The following is a 14,671-nucleotide window of genomic DNA, read 5'->3' on the forward strand; positions in this document are numbered from 1 at the left end:
ATATTTATGAAATCTTAATTAAAATATAAGTAGGGGAAGGGTACCGATTTTAGGCACCCAGGCCAGCCAGAGCTGGGCGCCCCTCCCTTTCTGCTTTCTGAGATTGTCTCTACTCATTTAAGAATATAGTCTTCATGGTGAGAGGGTCTACAAGATCTTCAAGAAGATTAGGAGGAGAAGAAGTAGAGATCCCATAGCACCTTGATTGTTGGGTTTGGTGCCTTGGTTTGTCCATGGAAAACACAGTTCCATGGATGCGCAAGCATGTCAATTTATTCACAATCGGTATTTAAAATGAAATATCAAATGTACCTTTTGGGGAACTCGTTCCAGCCTTGACCCGTTGCTCTGAGATCATTCTAAAGCCGTTCATGTGTCCGGCCTCTAGAATTATCCACGCAATCACTCGGTGCTTGGATCTCCACGTCTTCTTCTTCAACTCTTCTTGAAAATCTACAAGATCTTCTCACCATGAAGACACTCTCCTTGGATGAGTGGAGAAGAGAGTGGAGAAAGGGAAATCTCTCAAATCAGGCTTGCATGGGTGCTTAAAATGAGTTCCATTTTCCTCTTTATATTTTACTTAAGGTTTTTCTCAAAAACCCTACAAAGTAAAATATATCCACCAATGCCCTTATGACCTTGTGCGTGTGACCCTCTAGGCCCATATATCGTTCTAGTTAATAACTTTAGTGGCCCAATAACATTTATTGACCAACCTTATTAACTAACTATACCAACATATAGATTAATTAAATAAGGATCAATTTAACCCAATCGATAGGTTAAGTTTCCAGCCCACGGGGTGCCAATCTACACCTCGTGCTCTAGAAGATACCGAGTAGTCTCGAACTCTCTTATGGAACCTTTACCTTCATCGATTATGGTATATGTGTAATCCATCATCCGCGCGAGAGTCTCAAACGACTTAGGGTATGGTTTATCATGAAACCTTAATCCGTCATTCGATTAATGCTAATGCGTAACGAGGATCATTTGAGAATGCCTTATCCAAGGGCGGATGATCCCGTCTTGATCACTCAATCATCTCCGTAAGCTTCTCACTACATCTGATCTATAACTTATTAAAATCCCGTGATTATAGGGTCATAAGTTGTAGTCAAAATGTAGTCGTCCACTCATGAGATGTCTGATGGCGCGGCCCTACCCGATACCGCAAGATCGTCACGCGAGGAGCCAGCACCATCATCGAGCCCGCCACCAACACGTGTCCAGCTGACACGACGAGCCGTTGCATCGACGCGCGACCCCGGGTTCAGATACTCGGCATGACGACGCGCCATCTCCATCATCAGAGCATTCTACTTATCCATTTCTTATTTCCTTTCGTCGCGTCTCGTCTTTCATTTTGTCCTTGTAGTGAGGGGAAGGCCCATATGAGGACATCTTCCCCTCCCCTATGCTTTAGTGGGCCTAACACCCCTTATCTTCTTCCTTTTTTTTATTTTCTTTTCCTTTTGTGTTATGGGGGCCCATTTTCCTCTCTCCTATATAAGGAAGGGGAGGGCGCTCCCCACACTACTCTTGAATTTTCCATTTTGAAAGTTATAATATTGTGGGAGACCAAGAGTCACGACCATGAGAGGAAGAAGAAGAAGAAAGAAGAAGAAGAAGAGGAAGGGAGAGAGGAGAAAGAAGAAGAAAAGGGGTCCGCCGCCGCCGCCCGTCTGCCGCCTGGTCTACCGTCGCCCACCAGTCCTCCCCCACTCAGCCGGATCTCCACCGTCGTTGCTCGAACGCCGCCGCCGGCAACCCACCGTGAACCGCCGTCCCGCGCTGTACAACCGCCCTTCCGCCGTCGCCCGCAGCGCCCCTCGTCGCCCGCCGTTCCCACCACTACCGCCGGAGTTTTCTGCCGCTTGAGAGGCTTTGTCGTAGTCGCCGATCTTGCTGCCGTTAACAGACGCCTCCACGACTTGCTGCGTTGATGACCGGTCGGCTTCCCAACTGCCTTGCCAGTCAACACGCCCTCCGCCTCGGCTTGGCACAACTGCCTGGCTCTCGCGCGCGCGACGCGCCATTGCTGCCCGTCCCGTGCTATTCGCGATCGACGCTGCTAAGGACAAGCCCGACCGCCCCTGCTACGGGCAGCCCTCTATTTTCTGCCGACGGACTGCCTGCTCTACGCTCAGGCTACGACCGCACCTCGCCGCTCCGCGCCTCGCGCAAGTCGCAACGACCGCCGCGCCCTGCCGGTAGCCGCCGCCAACTGTTCGCAGTGCGCCCGCGCTGGCCGCACCCTACGCTGCCCTTGCCGTGCACTCTCGCCACAACGCCGCCCTGTGTGGAGCCTGTTACACCCTACCGTGCCCACTCACCACACGCTCGCCGATTGTCCACTCCACCACCTCGCTCACCTCCTGCACCCGTCCGACGTCAGCGTCCCACCGGTCTCGCTATTTTCTATGGATCTAGCTAGTACGAGATCTCTGTCGCCAGCGCGACGCAGGTACCCCCTCATCCTACCCTTTACGTCTCTTTCTTTCTTCAGTGCCCTTTCGTATAGCCTCCTCCGCGCTCGGGTTAGATAGGTGAGAGTGAGACAGGTTGAGAAAACGACGATACTTTCACGAGAGTCTTACCTGCCCGGTACGAGTCGGGTTCTCCCGACGCGTGTGAGCATTTCGGCGGGGTCTCCCCGTTCGGCGACGTACTCGCCCTCGACCCTCTCGGGCGAGTTCTGGAGGTCCGTTTGACCTCACTAGACGCGACCCTGTCAATATCTGGAACGGCAAATACCGCTTTTCGGCGCACGCACGTACGACAATAGGATTTTCATGCATCAACGTCATCATACATACCTGTCCATTAGCACCCTCGGACGACGTTGCCCATCGTCGTCCGACTGAGATCCTGATTCGATACCGAGCCGTTACCCTCGGTGTCAACAGGATGACGTCTTGACGACATCCGGCGCCAATGTCCTTGGTGTCTCAAGTCAGTGGATCACTTATACAACCATAACTTGAATCAACCTGATTGACATTTAGGTATAATACCATTCAGGGATTCGTACGGATCAATTCAGTGAACTCTTCTCCAAAGAGCACCCACTATCTGTCCTTAGTGTCGCCACAGTAACAGCCACAAGATCAACCATAATTATCAGAAGACTAGGATTAGATAGTGTCAATATATCCGGATAATTTGATGTCCATCTTGACTATCCATTGAATATGAATATTTAGAATACATGTTTAAAGACTAGTGATCACTGTATTTTGATCTCATCATAATTCACTAAGTCATTCACGTATTCATGGACTTCATTATAAACATCACAGAATAATAATGAATGTAAATATTTTATTCAATGAACTTAAATAAACACAGTGGTGTGATTGACTTGCAACCACATAATATCCATCATTGATCGCATGGATATTTCTAGAGGCTGGGCATGTGAATGACATGAAATTTTTTTTCGAGGGAGAAAGTAAAGGGTGGAATAAGTTCCACTGAAAGTAGATATCATGTATAGTGTTTTAGAGATCTATTTGAAATCAATCAATGCTTCCGTTGCACGAAAAAGTATTTTTGATCATTCAATCAAGGCATCATAACCCGATAACCAGAAGCTAGTGTTTTGTGTCAAATTTATCTATTCATTTGGTCTAATAATTGATGTTAATACATTCATCCAAGTCTTGGATGTTTCATGTTAAAATATTCTCCTTTATCTCCATATATATGATTATCTCTCCCCTACATCATTTCACCTCCATTAATCATTCTCAAGCTTTAATTCACCCTCATTTCATCCCAGTCTATATTGAGAATATCTATGGTACAACACTATCTTCCTGTTGTGAAAATTTTGGCTTAAATATTTTTAATATCACAGATGATAAGCCTAAAGTAACACATAATAAATCTCGAAAGAAACTATATTCTTCTTCTTTCTCATAAAAAAATGTTTATCTCAATAATATAACTTCCCAAATACAAATGTTTCTGGTATTAGAGTATGAATTAAATAATTACAAATTAAGTATATTAGAGATTAAGTGATTCCATTATTTATTTTATAACTTGAACTATTTTGTTAACCATACTTTTTTAATTTTGAAATCTTTAAAAACCCTTTTCTGATTTTTTAGAAACTCTAAGAACTAGAGATACAGAAAATGTTTTTCCACTTCTAGAATATTTTTTTAGCTCTTTCCAAATAGGTTGAAAAAAGAACACTGTTTTCAAGCTGATATTATAACTGAGTAGTCAAGATCAACAACAATCAGAACTTGACCCTAATTTTTTGTGATCCGTATTTGAGTAGGCATGCATTTCAAAAAAAAACTTGTCCAACGCTAATAATATTGGTTCTCCTTTAGGTCATTTAAGAATATTATATGTTATTAATATAGTCAGATGAATATTCCTAAATTTGAACTAAAAATTGCTATTTACACTTTTTTGGCTAGTTCTAAACTAATACTGCTTTACTTTGTAGAAATCTAGCAGTTTTATTATTGTAAAAGGTTTCTTTGTCACATTTGTATAGGATTATAGGAATTACATGTGATAATTATCCATGGCCTGGATTACTCCATGGGAGCTTAAAGCTAGTCCATCAGACTTGTTATATGAAAATGGACTGAGTTTGAGTTGTTACTCAAAGGAGCAGCTAGAGAGGTCTGAGGCAAAGGCTTTATCCATTTACTAGACCTTTATGTCCCTCTGAAAGGGGGAACACAACACTCAAATCTAGGATGTCTCAACCAATAATAAAATATGAAAATATGGAATGAGGAGATAAGTGGAAAGTATAGAACGGAATTTCAGTAACTATGCCAAAGGGCATGTCAGGGAATTTTGATAACTATAGAAAGGAATTTCAGTGAGTTTGGACAACAATAAAAAACCTTATATAAGATCCATTTTGATATGATTGATGCAACGTTTTGAAGTGAGTTCTATTTGTCTAACCTGTTCTTGCAACAGAAATCAACTTATTTTGTCCCAATATTCAAAGTGAGGTAAATACAATGAGGGGCTTAGCACATGAACACCAATGCATTAGAAACTTGTATTCAGTCCATCTCGACCAGCCCTACCAATGCCATCTATTTTCCACATTATTTATCTCTCTATTTAGCTATTTCTACAAATTTATCTGTCCACAAATCCAATTTTTTCCCTACAATCCCCCACTAGATCTATAGCTTTGACCCTAAATAATACAAAACAAAACACCACCCCTCATATTATTCTTGTGAGATGTTTTTGACGTAGTCAATGATATGTCCAATGATGAGTGAATTAATATGAGATCATACAAAACTGACTCCTATGTTTAAACATGTAGACATAGTTGGTCTTTTCATAAGAATTTGAGAAATATATCAAAATATCCTTGTAGAGCAGCTCTATCTACTGCGGCTCATACTATGACGGTGGTTGATCTTGTAACCATTTTTTGTGTCAAAGTAAGGAGATATACTTCTTGCTCTTCAGGGAAAAGGCTAATGAATTTATTAGTATGTATCTCTAGATGTAATATTAGGAATGATATTACTTCTAATTAAAATACATTATCCATGATCTGATATCGTCAAATGATGGCAGATTCTGGAGTGAGATTTTTGAAGAACCCTCTCTAGTTGCTGCAAAACTTTCAGCAAATATGTGTTGGTGACAGAATGAACTCAAATTTGGGGAAATAATTTGCAGATGGTAGTTGAGTTAATCAATAAAATTTGTAAAGCCTTGAGTCATAAAATAATATGACTAGCTAGTGATGAGCAGGGGTCATCCCCACTAGGAACATAAATTAGATATTAAGTGCCTTTTCAAGTGGCTATTATGTGATGATACAAAATATTCAATAAATTAAGAATATGGTGGAATGTTAACGGTGATAAGTAAACATATACTAATATATGTCAAAAAATGATTATAAATTTTAATTAACATGGGAAAATAGATAAGTGCCACTTGAAAATTAAATAATGGTCGATACTTGATAAAACATTTATTGGGTTAAAATATATCATTTTATGGCTCTGATTTACGCAAAAATATGTATAATGTTTTCCTTATTCAATACAGCCAAAGTAAAGGCCGAATACTCAAGGATCAGGTAATGAGAGCGTATGTTATGTGTATCATATATATTTTAATATTTTCAAAGGCGATTCTATATTATTTTTCATTTAGAATATGTTCTAGAAATTAAACTCATTAAAAAAAGGAAAAAAGTCAAATTTATATCAAATAAATGAAATAAATATAGATTCAATTATTAAGAGGTTATATTTATTTGTAAGATTTTTGTGGAGTTTTTAGAGAAATCAAAAATACATATTTTTTAATATAACCTTTGGTTGCCACTCCCACGAAAAAACCTGTGGGCATTTGTTTTGAATGGCACACAATTTTCAGACAATGGCATGCCACTGGGTGATAGAAATGGGACATCAATGTGTAGTGAATGAAGAAATTGTAACTTTCACAACATAAAGAATCTTTTAGCACGGTTTGATGCATTGGAAAACTTGTCATCTAGGCTATCCATGGATGTTTACCTGCACAAAAAGATGAGAAAATTCAAACTAAACATTAAAGAGGTCACATAAACCTTATTGCCCGTTCCTCAAGGGCCAAGCAATGGTCCTTCTATAAGAACCTTAGTCACAGTTTATGTGATCTCTTTTAGAACAAGAATGGATCAAAGAAAGATGATTTACTAGGTCTCCACCGACAAGTTAGGAGAGGAAATCCAATATGAGATACAAAGAGAGGATTATAGTTTCAATAGAAACAATCCTAGCTCTCCTAGTACTTGGATGTTGAAGATTAAGCTTTAAGGGCAATTTTAGCACAATGCTTTAATGTGTGTTTCGATGAATGTTCGCAATGATGTATACCTCAATAAGGGTTATTATCAAAGCACAATAGGCCCTCAGTCAAGTAGTTGACTGATTGTATGTGAAGATAAAATAGGACCCTTAGATATATTAAAAGGCTACTTAGTTTTACCATTAGCTGAACAAGTCAAATCATGTATTTAGGACTTGTATTTTTTATGACTTGAAGATAAACATAGTTTTTAACACTATTAAGGTATTTGTGTGAATTTTTGTTCATTTTATTGGTTGAATAACTTATTCAAAATCCTATTTACTACCTTTGAGTATTTAAGGCTGAATTTACTAATGATTTAATGAAAATGAATTTCATGAAGATATTACTATCCAATGATGATATCTTTATTTAAATGATGTGGTGAACATACCTAAAAGTTTAGGATTATTTTAAAACTCAAATCATTAGCATAACTGCTACTTTTTGCTCTTAAGTCTTGAAAGGTATTTTGAACTGATGGAAAAATTGTAAATATGAAAAATCAAAGTTAAAATGATTATTATTTTATATTTCTTAATCATAATCAATGCATAAGACTGTTATAACTTTTAAATATTACCATTATGTCCCTTCATATTTCTAAGTCCATGTATACAGTTTTTAGCCCTAATGTCAAACCCCATTCTCCTTGCCCTTTGAAAATCACAGTCTAAAAGCTAGAGAGATCTCTCAATTCGTGAAGCAATTTTCAAGCAGTGTTTGAGAAATCTTTGAAGAGATTATTTGTTTCTAACATCAATGCAAGTCCATAGAACTTGGAATCATGTTTTTTTGGTGTAGGGTATTTCAAGATTCGAAGGAAAGAAGGCCGGCATCTGAACTTTGCACATCCTAGACCTTGTGATAAGTTTATAATATTTAGAATAACTTTCGTAATGATTTTGAGCTTTTTTTGAACATATCAATTGTTGCTAACATCCATATGAAATCACATCATTTGGTTGAGTTAAAAGAGTCACAGGGGTTTAAAGTTGGACACGGAGGGATCGGGCGGTAAACTAAGGGCGTGGAAAAATTAATCTCTAGATATTATATTTTTGTTTTTGAACACTTTTTTGTGATCACAGTTGTGAAAAATTGTGTTAAATAACCATTCCAGGTGGAATCTACGCATTTTTTGAAGGATTGAAAAAATATATTTGAGATTTAAACATCAAAGGTCAAACTCAAATCAAGAATTTCATCCGAAGAAAAACATGGAGGAGAAAAGGACTGAAGAAAGAATGACTACGAACAAGCACGTATTACTGAAGGGAAGTCATAGGTATATTTATGAATCTTTATATTTGAATTAGTAAAATTTTGACATAAAAGTATTCTTGTTGAAATACATAAAATTGATCCTTGTCTTGAATACTATTTTAAGTAGCCATCAATACTAAGTGCTGTTGTGAGAAGACGTTATTCACAAATATACTGTTATTGCTAGATCTTTGTGATCACTCAGGTTAAGGCTTTGGGGGCGATAAGAAGAAGACTTTGGGGGGCCAAGTTGAAGTAGATCAAACAATATCATTTTGTGGAAGCCTTTGAGGGTTGAGGACGACAAAACTTCATCGACTTTTTCTTTTTCTTGGTATCCTTGTTGAGCCTTATTTCCAAGTGATTTGCTCGGGGGCATTCATACATACTCGGTTAGGGCACATCATCACCTCGGGATGGATACCCCCGAACATCATTAAGGATTAGCCTAAGCTGTCTAAAAAATAATAAATGTGTCTCCCATTTCCCCTACATAATTTCTTTGGTAGAAAAATCCTTGGCTAATTAAAAATAATAATATAATATAAATAGAGAACCTAATTCACTCCCCCTCTTAGGTTATTCCTTTAGTACCTAAACTAAAAAATGTAATTTCAAGTGTTTGGAGGGCTGAGATTACTTATTTTCTAGCCAACATACATGTTTCCTCCTTCCCATATTTGAAAATAGACCTTTCAAATTGAAATTGTGGGCTAGTTCCACAATTCTTGCTGTTAGTTTACCTGGTTCTTAAAGAGGGTTTGAATGGGCTTTAAGTGGGTCATTGTGTATTGGGTTTCTTTTTGTTATATGGCTTGGTTTTCTCCTTTCATCCCATTTTTCATCTGAATTTACCATTTACCTATGTCTCATATTTCAAGCGAGTCCAGTGGTGTTAGTCTAAAAAATCAGTGAAATACATAAAAATACATCTTAGTAAAATAAATGATAAATTTCTCATTTATCATTAAATGGTGATTAATGCAAGTGAAAACCTAAAAATAAGTGGTAAAATGAAGTATAAAACTATAGTTTTTTGAGTTAACTTGATGTTATGAATGATGCATATGGATGAGATGGGTTGAAATTTATGGATAGGCATGGATGGATGAATAATACTACATGGATGTTTTGAAGATTAGGATTACATGTTTAGAAGAAGACTCACAACAGATCTTTATATTCGTCCATCATCAAGGCAATTTGTGACAAATGGAGATTCTCTCCACTTCAAATTCATCTTCTAACTTAAATAACCAAAACACCAAGACAACTTGAAAAAATCTCAAAAATTACATTCTTCCACTTTGTTTTCTAAGTAGAAGCAGTTCCAATATGTTCCTTTCATGGATAGAGATGTATTTATAGATGTATTCATGGATAGAGGAGATAGACAATGATACCCTTAAAACTTCATTCAAATTTTGGATAGTTGGATATTTTGATTTAAAGTTGAATCATTCTCAACTGTTGGGTCTCTCTCTCCCCATCAATCCATGTTTATTTTTTTTAATTGTAATTAAATATTGACCAGAGACATGTCGTTGATAAAAAAGTGCACTATATTTTCATGAATACTGATCCTGATTTTGAATTAAAAATAATTTTGATATATTAACTTGTACACTCTTTTTCTAGTTCCAAAATGGCATTGATTGTGATTGAATCTACCATTTTTTACCAGTATGTGAAAAGGTATTTTTATTATCGAAAACATACACATTTTAGACTACGCTTATGCATGATATTATTAATTTTATCTTTATTTTATTATACATTTTTCTTCGATGCATTAATTACTGAAATCTTCAATATGACCATGTAAATTTATTAAAATTCTATCTAATGTTTAAAAGCCATTTTCTTAATTTCATTTAGGAAACATTTGAAAATTAATATGGAAAAATATAATAAATAAAGATAAAAAATAATTTTTAAGTTGCGAGCTGAAGGGGGGAGCCAGCGGCACTCAAGCCAGCTACCAGCTAATGAATCCTAGCGCTCAAGCTAGCCAGCAGCCAGCGACCACCGCGGACAGAAGGAGCCCAACTACTGGTCTACTACAAGTGCACAAGAAAGGCCCAAGAGGCCCAACAGCAGGCCCACACATGCCTATTGGGGTTCAGTTCGTAGAGAGGGAAGTCATTTATTTTTGATATATTATATCATGCAAAATTTATATAGAGTAATGTTTCCTAAAAGTTTCCAATATGGGATAGTGGATGTTTTGTATTATCAGATTCATGTGAGGCCGAGCCCAGATATAATAAAAATGAGAGGAGAAGTTGAAATCAGGCTTTGAGTCGACCTGACCCGAAGCCCGTATAATTTCAAGCCGTTTTTAAGTGGACAGATATGATCTCAACCGCCCAATTTGCAGAAGGAAGACTAGACGGTTATATTTTTTTGCAATATCTAATGATTTTTTATTTATTTTCAAGGCCTTTGGATTGGCTGTTGTGCGTGACGGGGAGATGGGGATCATCAAGCGAATGAATCAGAGCACGGGCAGCTGATGGAGAGGTTGATGGGGCATGCTAACGATGCAACTGACATTTTAAAAGGGGTACACCAATCAAAATGGGTCCACAAGTGTGATTTAATTGCAGCCATTGACCCATTTCAAGAGAATATCGAACGACTGGGGGGAATATTGTCTTTGTTCACCCCCCAGCCTTCGTCCTCATAGGCTGACTAGCAGAGGCTGTCGACAAGGGGACCACGAGCAGATCCAATTGCCCTTCAGGGGCTGTGCAATCAAGCCTGATCCCTTGAGGGGTCAAGTGAATCTCTCTCAACCCCTTAAAGAGGGATTTTGAAGGCCTAATATTGGGATCTTCATCACAGGAAAAAGAAACAGCCAGCGGAGGTCCCTCTTGAGGTTAGAAGCTGGTAACGGCATCGTGACAGCTCCGATGGGTGCAGACATGTGAGACTGGCTTACATGCTGCAAATAATTTTAGCAAAAATATTTGAAATTAAGTGAGTTGATGTATCACACCCATGACAATTCTTCTTTAGTTATATGTTTTTATGTATGTTAGTATCCTGAAATTGGTCGATATTCGGTGTTCTTTAAATGCCATGGTATTTACTTGTTACTGATGTTCCATGCATATAAATATAAAAATGTTTGTCATTAAGTGTGGATTAAAATGATGACAGAAATATCTGAGGATCTAGTTTAAAAAGTGTGTGTAATTATATTTTCCTTGATATATAATGAGTTTTAAATGGGCTATAAAAACAAATGAGGAAACATATTTTTATAAACATTTATGTATTTCAACTAAATCAATTAAAAAATGTTAAAGGAGATTCATAAGTAAAAAGATAAAATTCTTATCATTGCAGTGCTTTCTGATTGAATGTGATTCCATCCTAAATTCTATGGAAATTTAAATAACACATAATTTTTTGATTTGAGAGCTAGATGAAACCTATGAGAGGGTTTGGGTTCTATATTTAATAAATACTCTTATTAATCATTTAAATGGTAGATACTAATTCTATTAGACATATTAATAACATAAAATATAAATATCTAATTATGTGTGATCATGTTTATTAATCATTAATTTTAATTATAAACAAATATTATCCATTATTTACGCTTAAAAAATGAAAAACATGTATTACTTATTAAGTCCTCATTTATTCAATGTATTAGTTCATGAAAGTAACAAAGGGGATTATAATTATTCTTTTCTTTGATTTTTATAGACATGTAGCACATATGTAATTTCATAAATAACTTGGGATACTGAATTAAGAGAAAGATGAGTCCATACCACATTCAAGCCCATGGCGATACTCTAAAATCTGATATGCAGAGTGGAAGTTCAATTCAAGGATAAAACCCATTCTTAAGGAAGGACACTAAATTCAGATATAGAGACTACTGACTTCAAAATATGGAAACACAAGATCTGGGTCATCATTTGACTTATTAAAGGTCACTCAATGTTTCATTTTCACTTTGAGAACTAAAATCATTATTTGATACTCTACCCAATCTTTGTATTTCATCCTTCAAGTATGTTTGAATACATTCAGTATTGGCAACCCTTAGAAAATCACTTTCATTCATTTAATATTTCTTAAGGGTTAAAAATTGAGAAAACATCAATCCAAATATGTTGATCTGGAATGAAGAATAAAAAACACTATCTAGGGGCCCTGACAAGTGAGACAAATGGAACATTGTGTTTAATTATGTTACCTGTTTCATCTTGTCTTTATTTAAAGCTATTCTTATGAAAGATAGAAACCATCTGATGGAGGACCATCCGAGCGAGAACGTCCAGATGCTTCATCAACTCCTATGCGGAGCCCGAGCCGACGTGAAGAACCCCACTTCCACTACCAATTTTGAAAATTTGCAGTCGTTTCGTCTTGTTAGGCATCGTGTTCTTTTATGTTCATGATAGCCTATTCCTTGTGTATGGGCTCATCATCTCTTTGTTTTTTTTTGTTTTACTTTTCATTGTCGTCCTTGACTGTAGGGAGGATCCCACTTGCGCATGTACTGGCCTCCCCCCATATACATTTGTGTCTATGTTGTTGATTGTTGATCTACACCTTTGGGGGGGAGGAAGCCTAGATGGACTTCCTTTTTCTCCCTAAAGGATCTTCTTAAGGGGAAGCCCAATAAGCTTCCTCTTAAAAGAGGCCCCATCATGGACCCATAACCCTCGCCCCTTTTCCACTAAAAGAAAAGGGGGAGGGTGAACATGGAGGACAGGCTTGATCATTTGTGAAAACTCCAGATCTGAAGTTCCATTTTGGCAGTTACTGTTTCTTTTATCGTGTTGGTTTCTAAAGAAGAGAGGAAGATTTTGTAGAAGAAGAATCAGGAATCGTTGAGGAAGAAGAAGAATACATCGTTGAAGAAGAAGAAGAAATACCCAGTAGAAGAAGTTGTTATCTTGAGAAGAAGAAGAGTTTATCATCGTATTGCGTGGAGAAGAAGAATACCTAGTACATGTGATCCTTTTCGATTGTGCCGGCTCTACCGTGCGTGGCCCTTACACTGATTTGCAGGGGTTGATCATTCGAAAGACGCTTATGAGTGCAACTCGTTCCCATCCCAAGTTCACAGAGGTGCCCATCTCCCTCGACCAGTGATCTACCCCATCGATCAATTTTGGCCTAACTTGATTGCTTCCGCACCGGCATGGAACCACCGCAATTCAACAAGTTGCTGCTATTGCAATTTAATGGCGACGACTGCTGTTGCGATCCAAGCCTCCGCTCTAGCGGTCCCAAGGACACTGTTGCTCCTCGAAACTGATTGCTGTCTTTGATCCATCGGGTCGGCATTGTCCGCCCGCGCTTACAATTGTACTGCTGATATTCTCACACGTCGGCCATGGATTATTGCAGCCATTCGGTCAACCCTTGAAGGGTCCACCACTATAGTCCCAAAGAGTTCGACTCCTAAGTCTTCTACCCCATTGCTTCCAACTCCTCTCGATCATGCGGATCAGGTTCCTTTCAATCCCTCCACGGTCGTTCACGTGTCCGTAACTGCCACCACCAAGGGTCCTCGACCACGGTCAACCCTACGTGAGGCACCAACACAGTCTGTGGAACCAATCTTACGGGATGCCGCTGTCACGCCGTGCCCACTTGCCATGTTCTCTCTTTCGTCACTAGACCTTCTAGACATGCCGGTGCTGGGTTCTAGAGGCCTAGATCAAGATGAACAAATCAAAACAATTCGTAGCGGAAGACTTGAACGAATCGAACGACATCAACAAAACATTAAATGAAGTATCTTTCCACAGATCGCATTTGTGATTTCTTGGATCCTGGAGTGAGCCGTGTCAAGCTGCTCATGTGTGCAGCCTCTACACATATCCACGCGGTCCTCGGCACGTCAGATCTCCTCCTTCTCATTGATGGGCCCCGTTCTTTCTCCGTTGGCGTCGTTACGTTGTCATGATCACATCGGGGAGGGAGAGGGGGTGTTGGGAGATGGGAGAAGAAGGGGAAAGGTCCCTGAACAATTCTGGCCTGGGTTAATTTCATTCAGGGCCTTCCCTATTTATACTAAGTGGGTATTTTTCATAAAAACCCCCAAAACTTAAGTATATCTTCCGACGTCCAAAAGACCATTTGCGTGTGACCCTTTAGGCCCATGTATCAGTCTAGTTAACGACTCCAGCGGCCCAATAACCTTTATTGGCCTTGAAAATTAATTAACTATATCATCATATAGATTTATTAATGTCGGATTGATTTAACCCAATCGATAGGTCGAGACTCCAACACGTGGGGTGCCAAGCTACACCTCGTGTCCTAGAAGATACAAAGAAGTGTGTATCGACTCACTCATGGAACTTGTTCATCATCGGTTACCATGTTTGTATAATCCCTCATCCACTTGACAATCCTTGGACGACTTAGGGTATGGTCAACTGTCAAACCCTAATTGATCATCTGAGTTAGTACTGATGCATTCGGAAATCATCAGAGAACTCTTCTCTAATATTTCACTACCTTGGCCGAGGACTTCATCACATCATCTTCCTTGAGCTGT

Source organism: Wolffia australiana, chromosome 13, assembly GCF_029677425.1.
Source record: "Wolffia australiana isolate 7733 chromosome 13, ASM2967742v1".
NCBI classification, from domain to species: Eukaryota; Viridiplantae; Streptophyta; class Magnoliopsida; order Alismatales; family Araceae; genus Wolffia; species Wolffia australiana.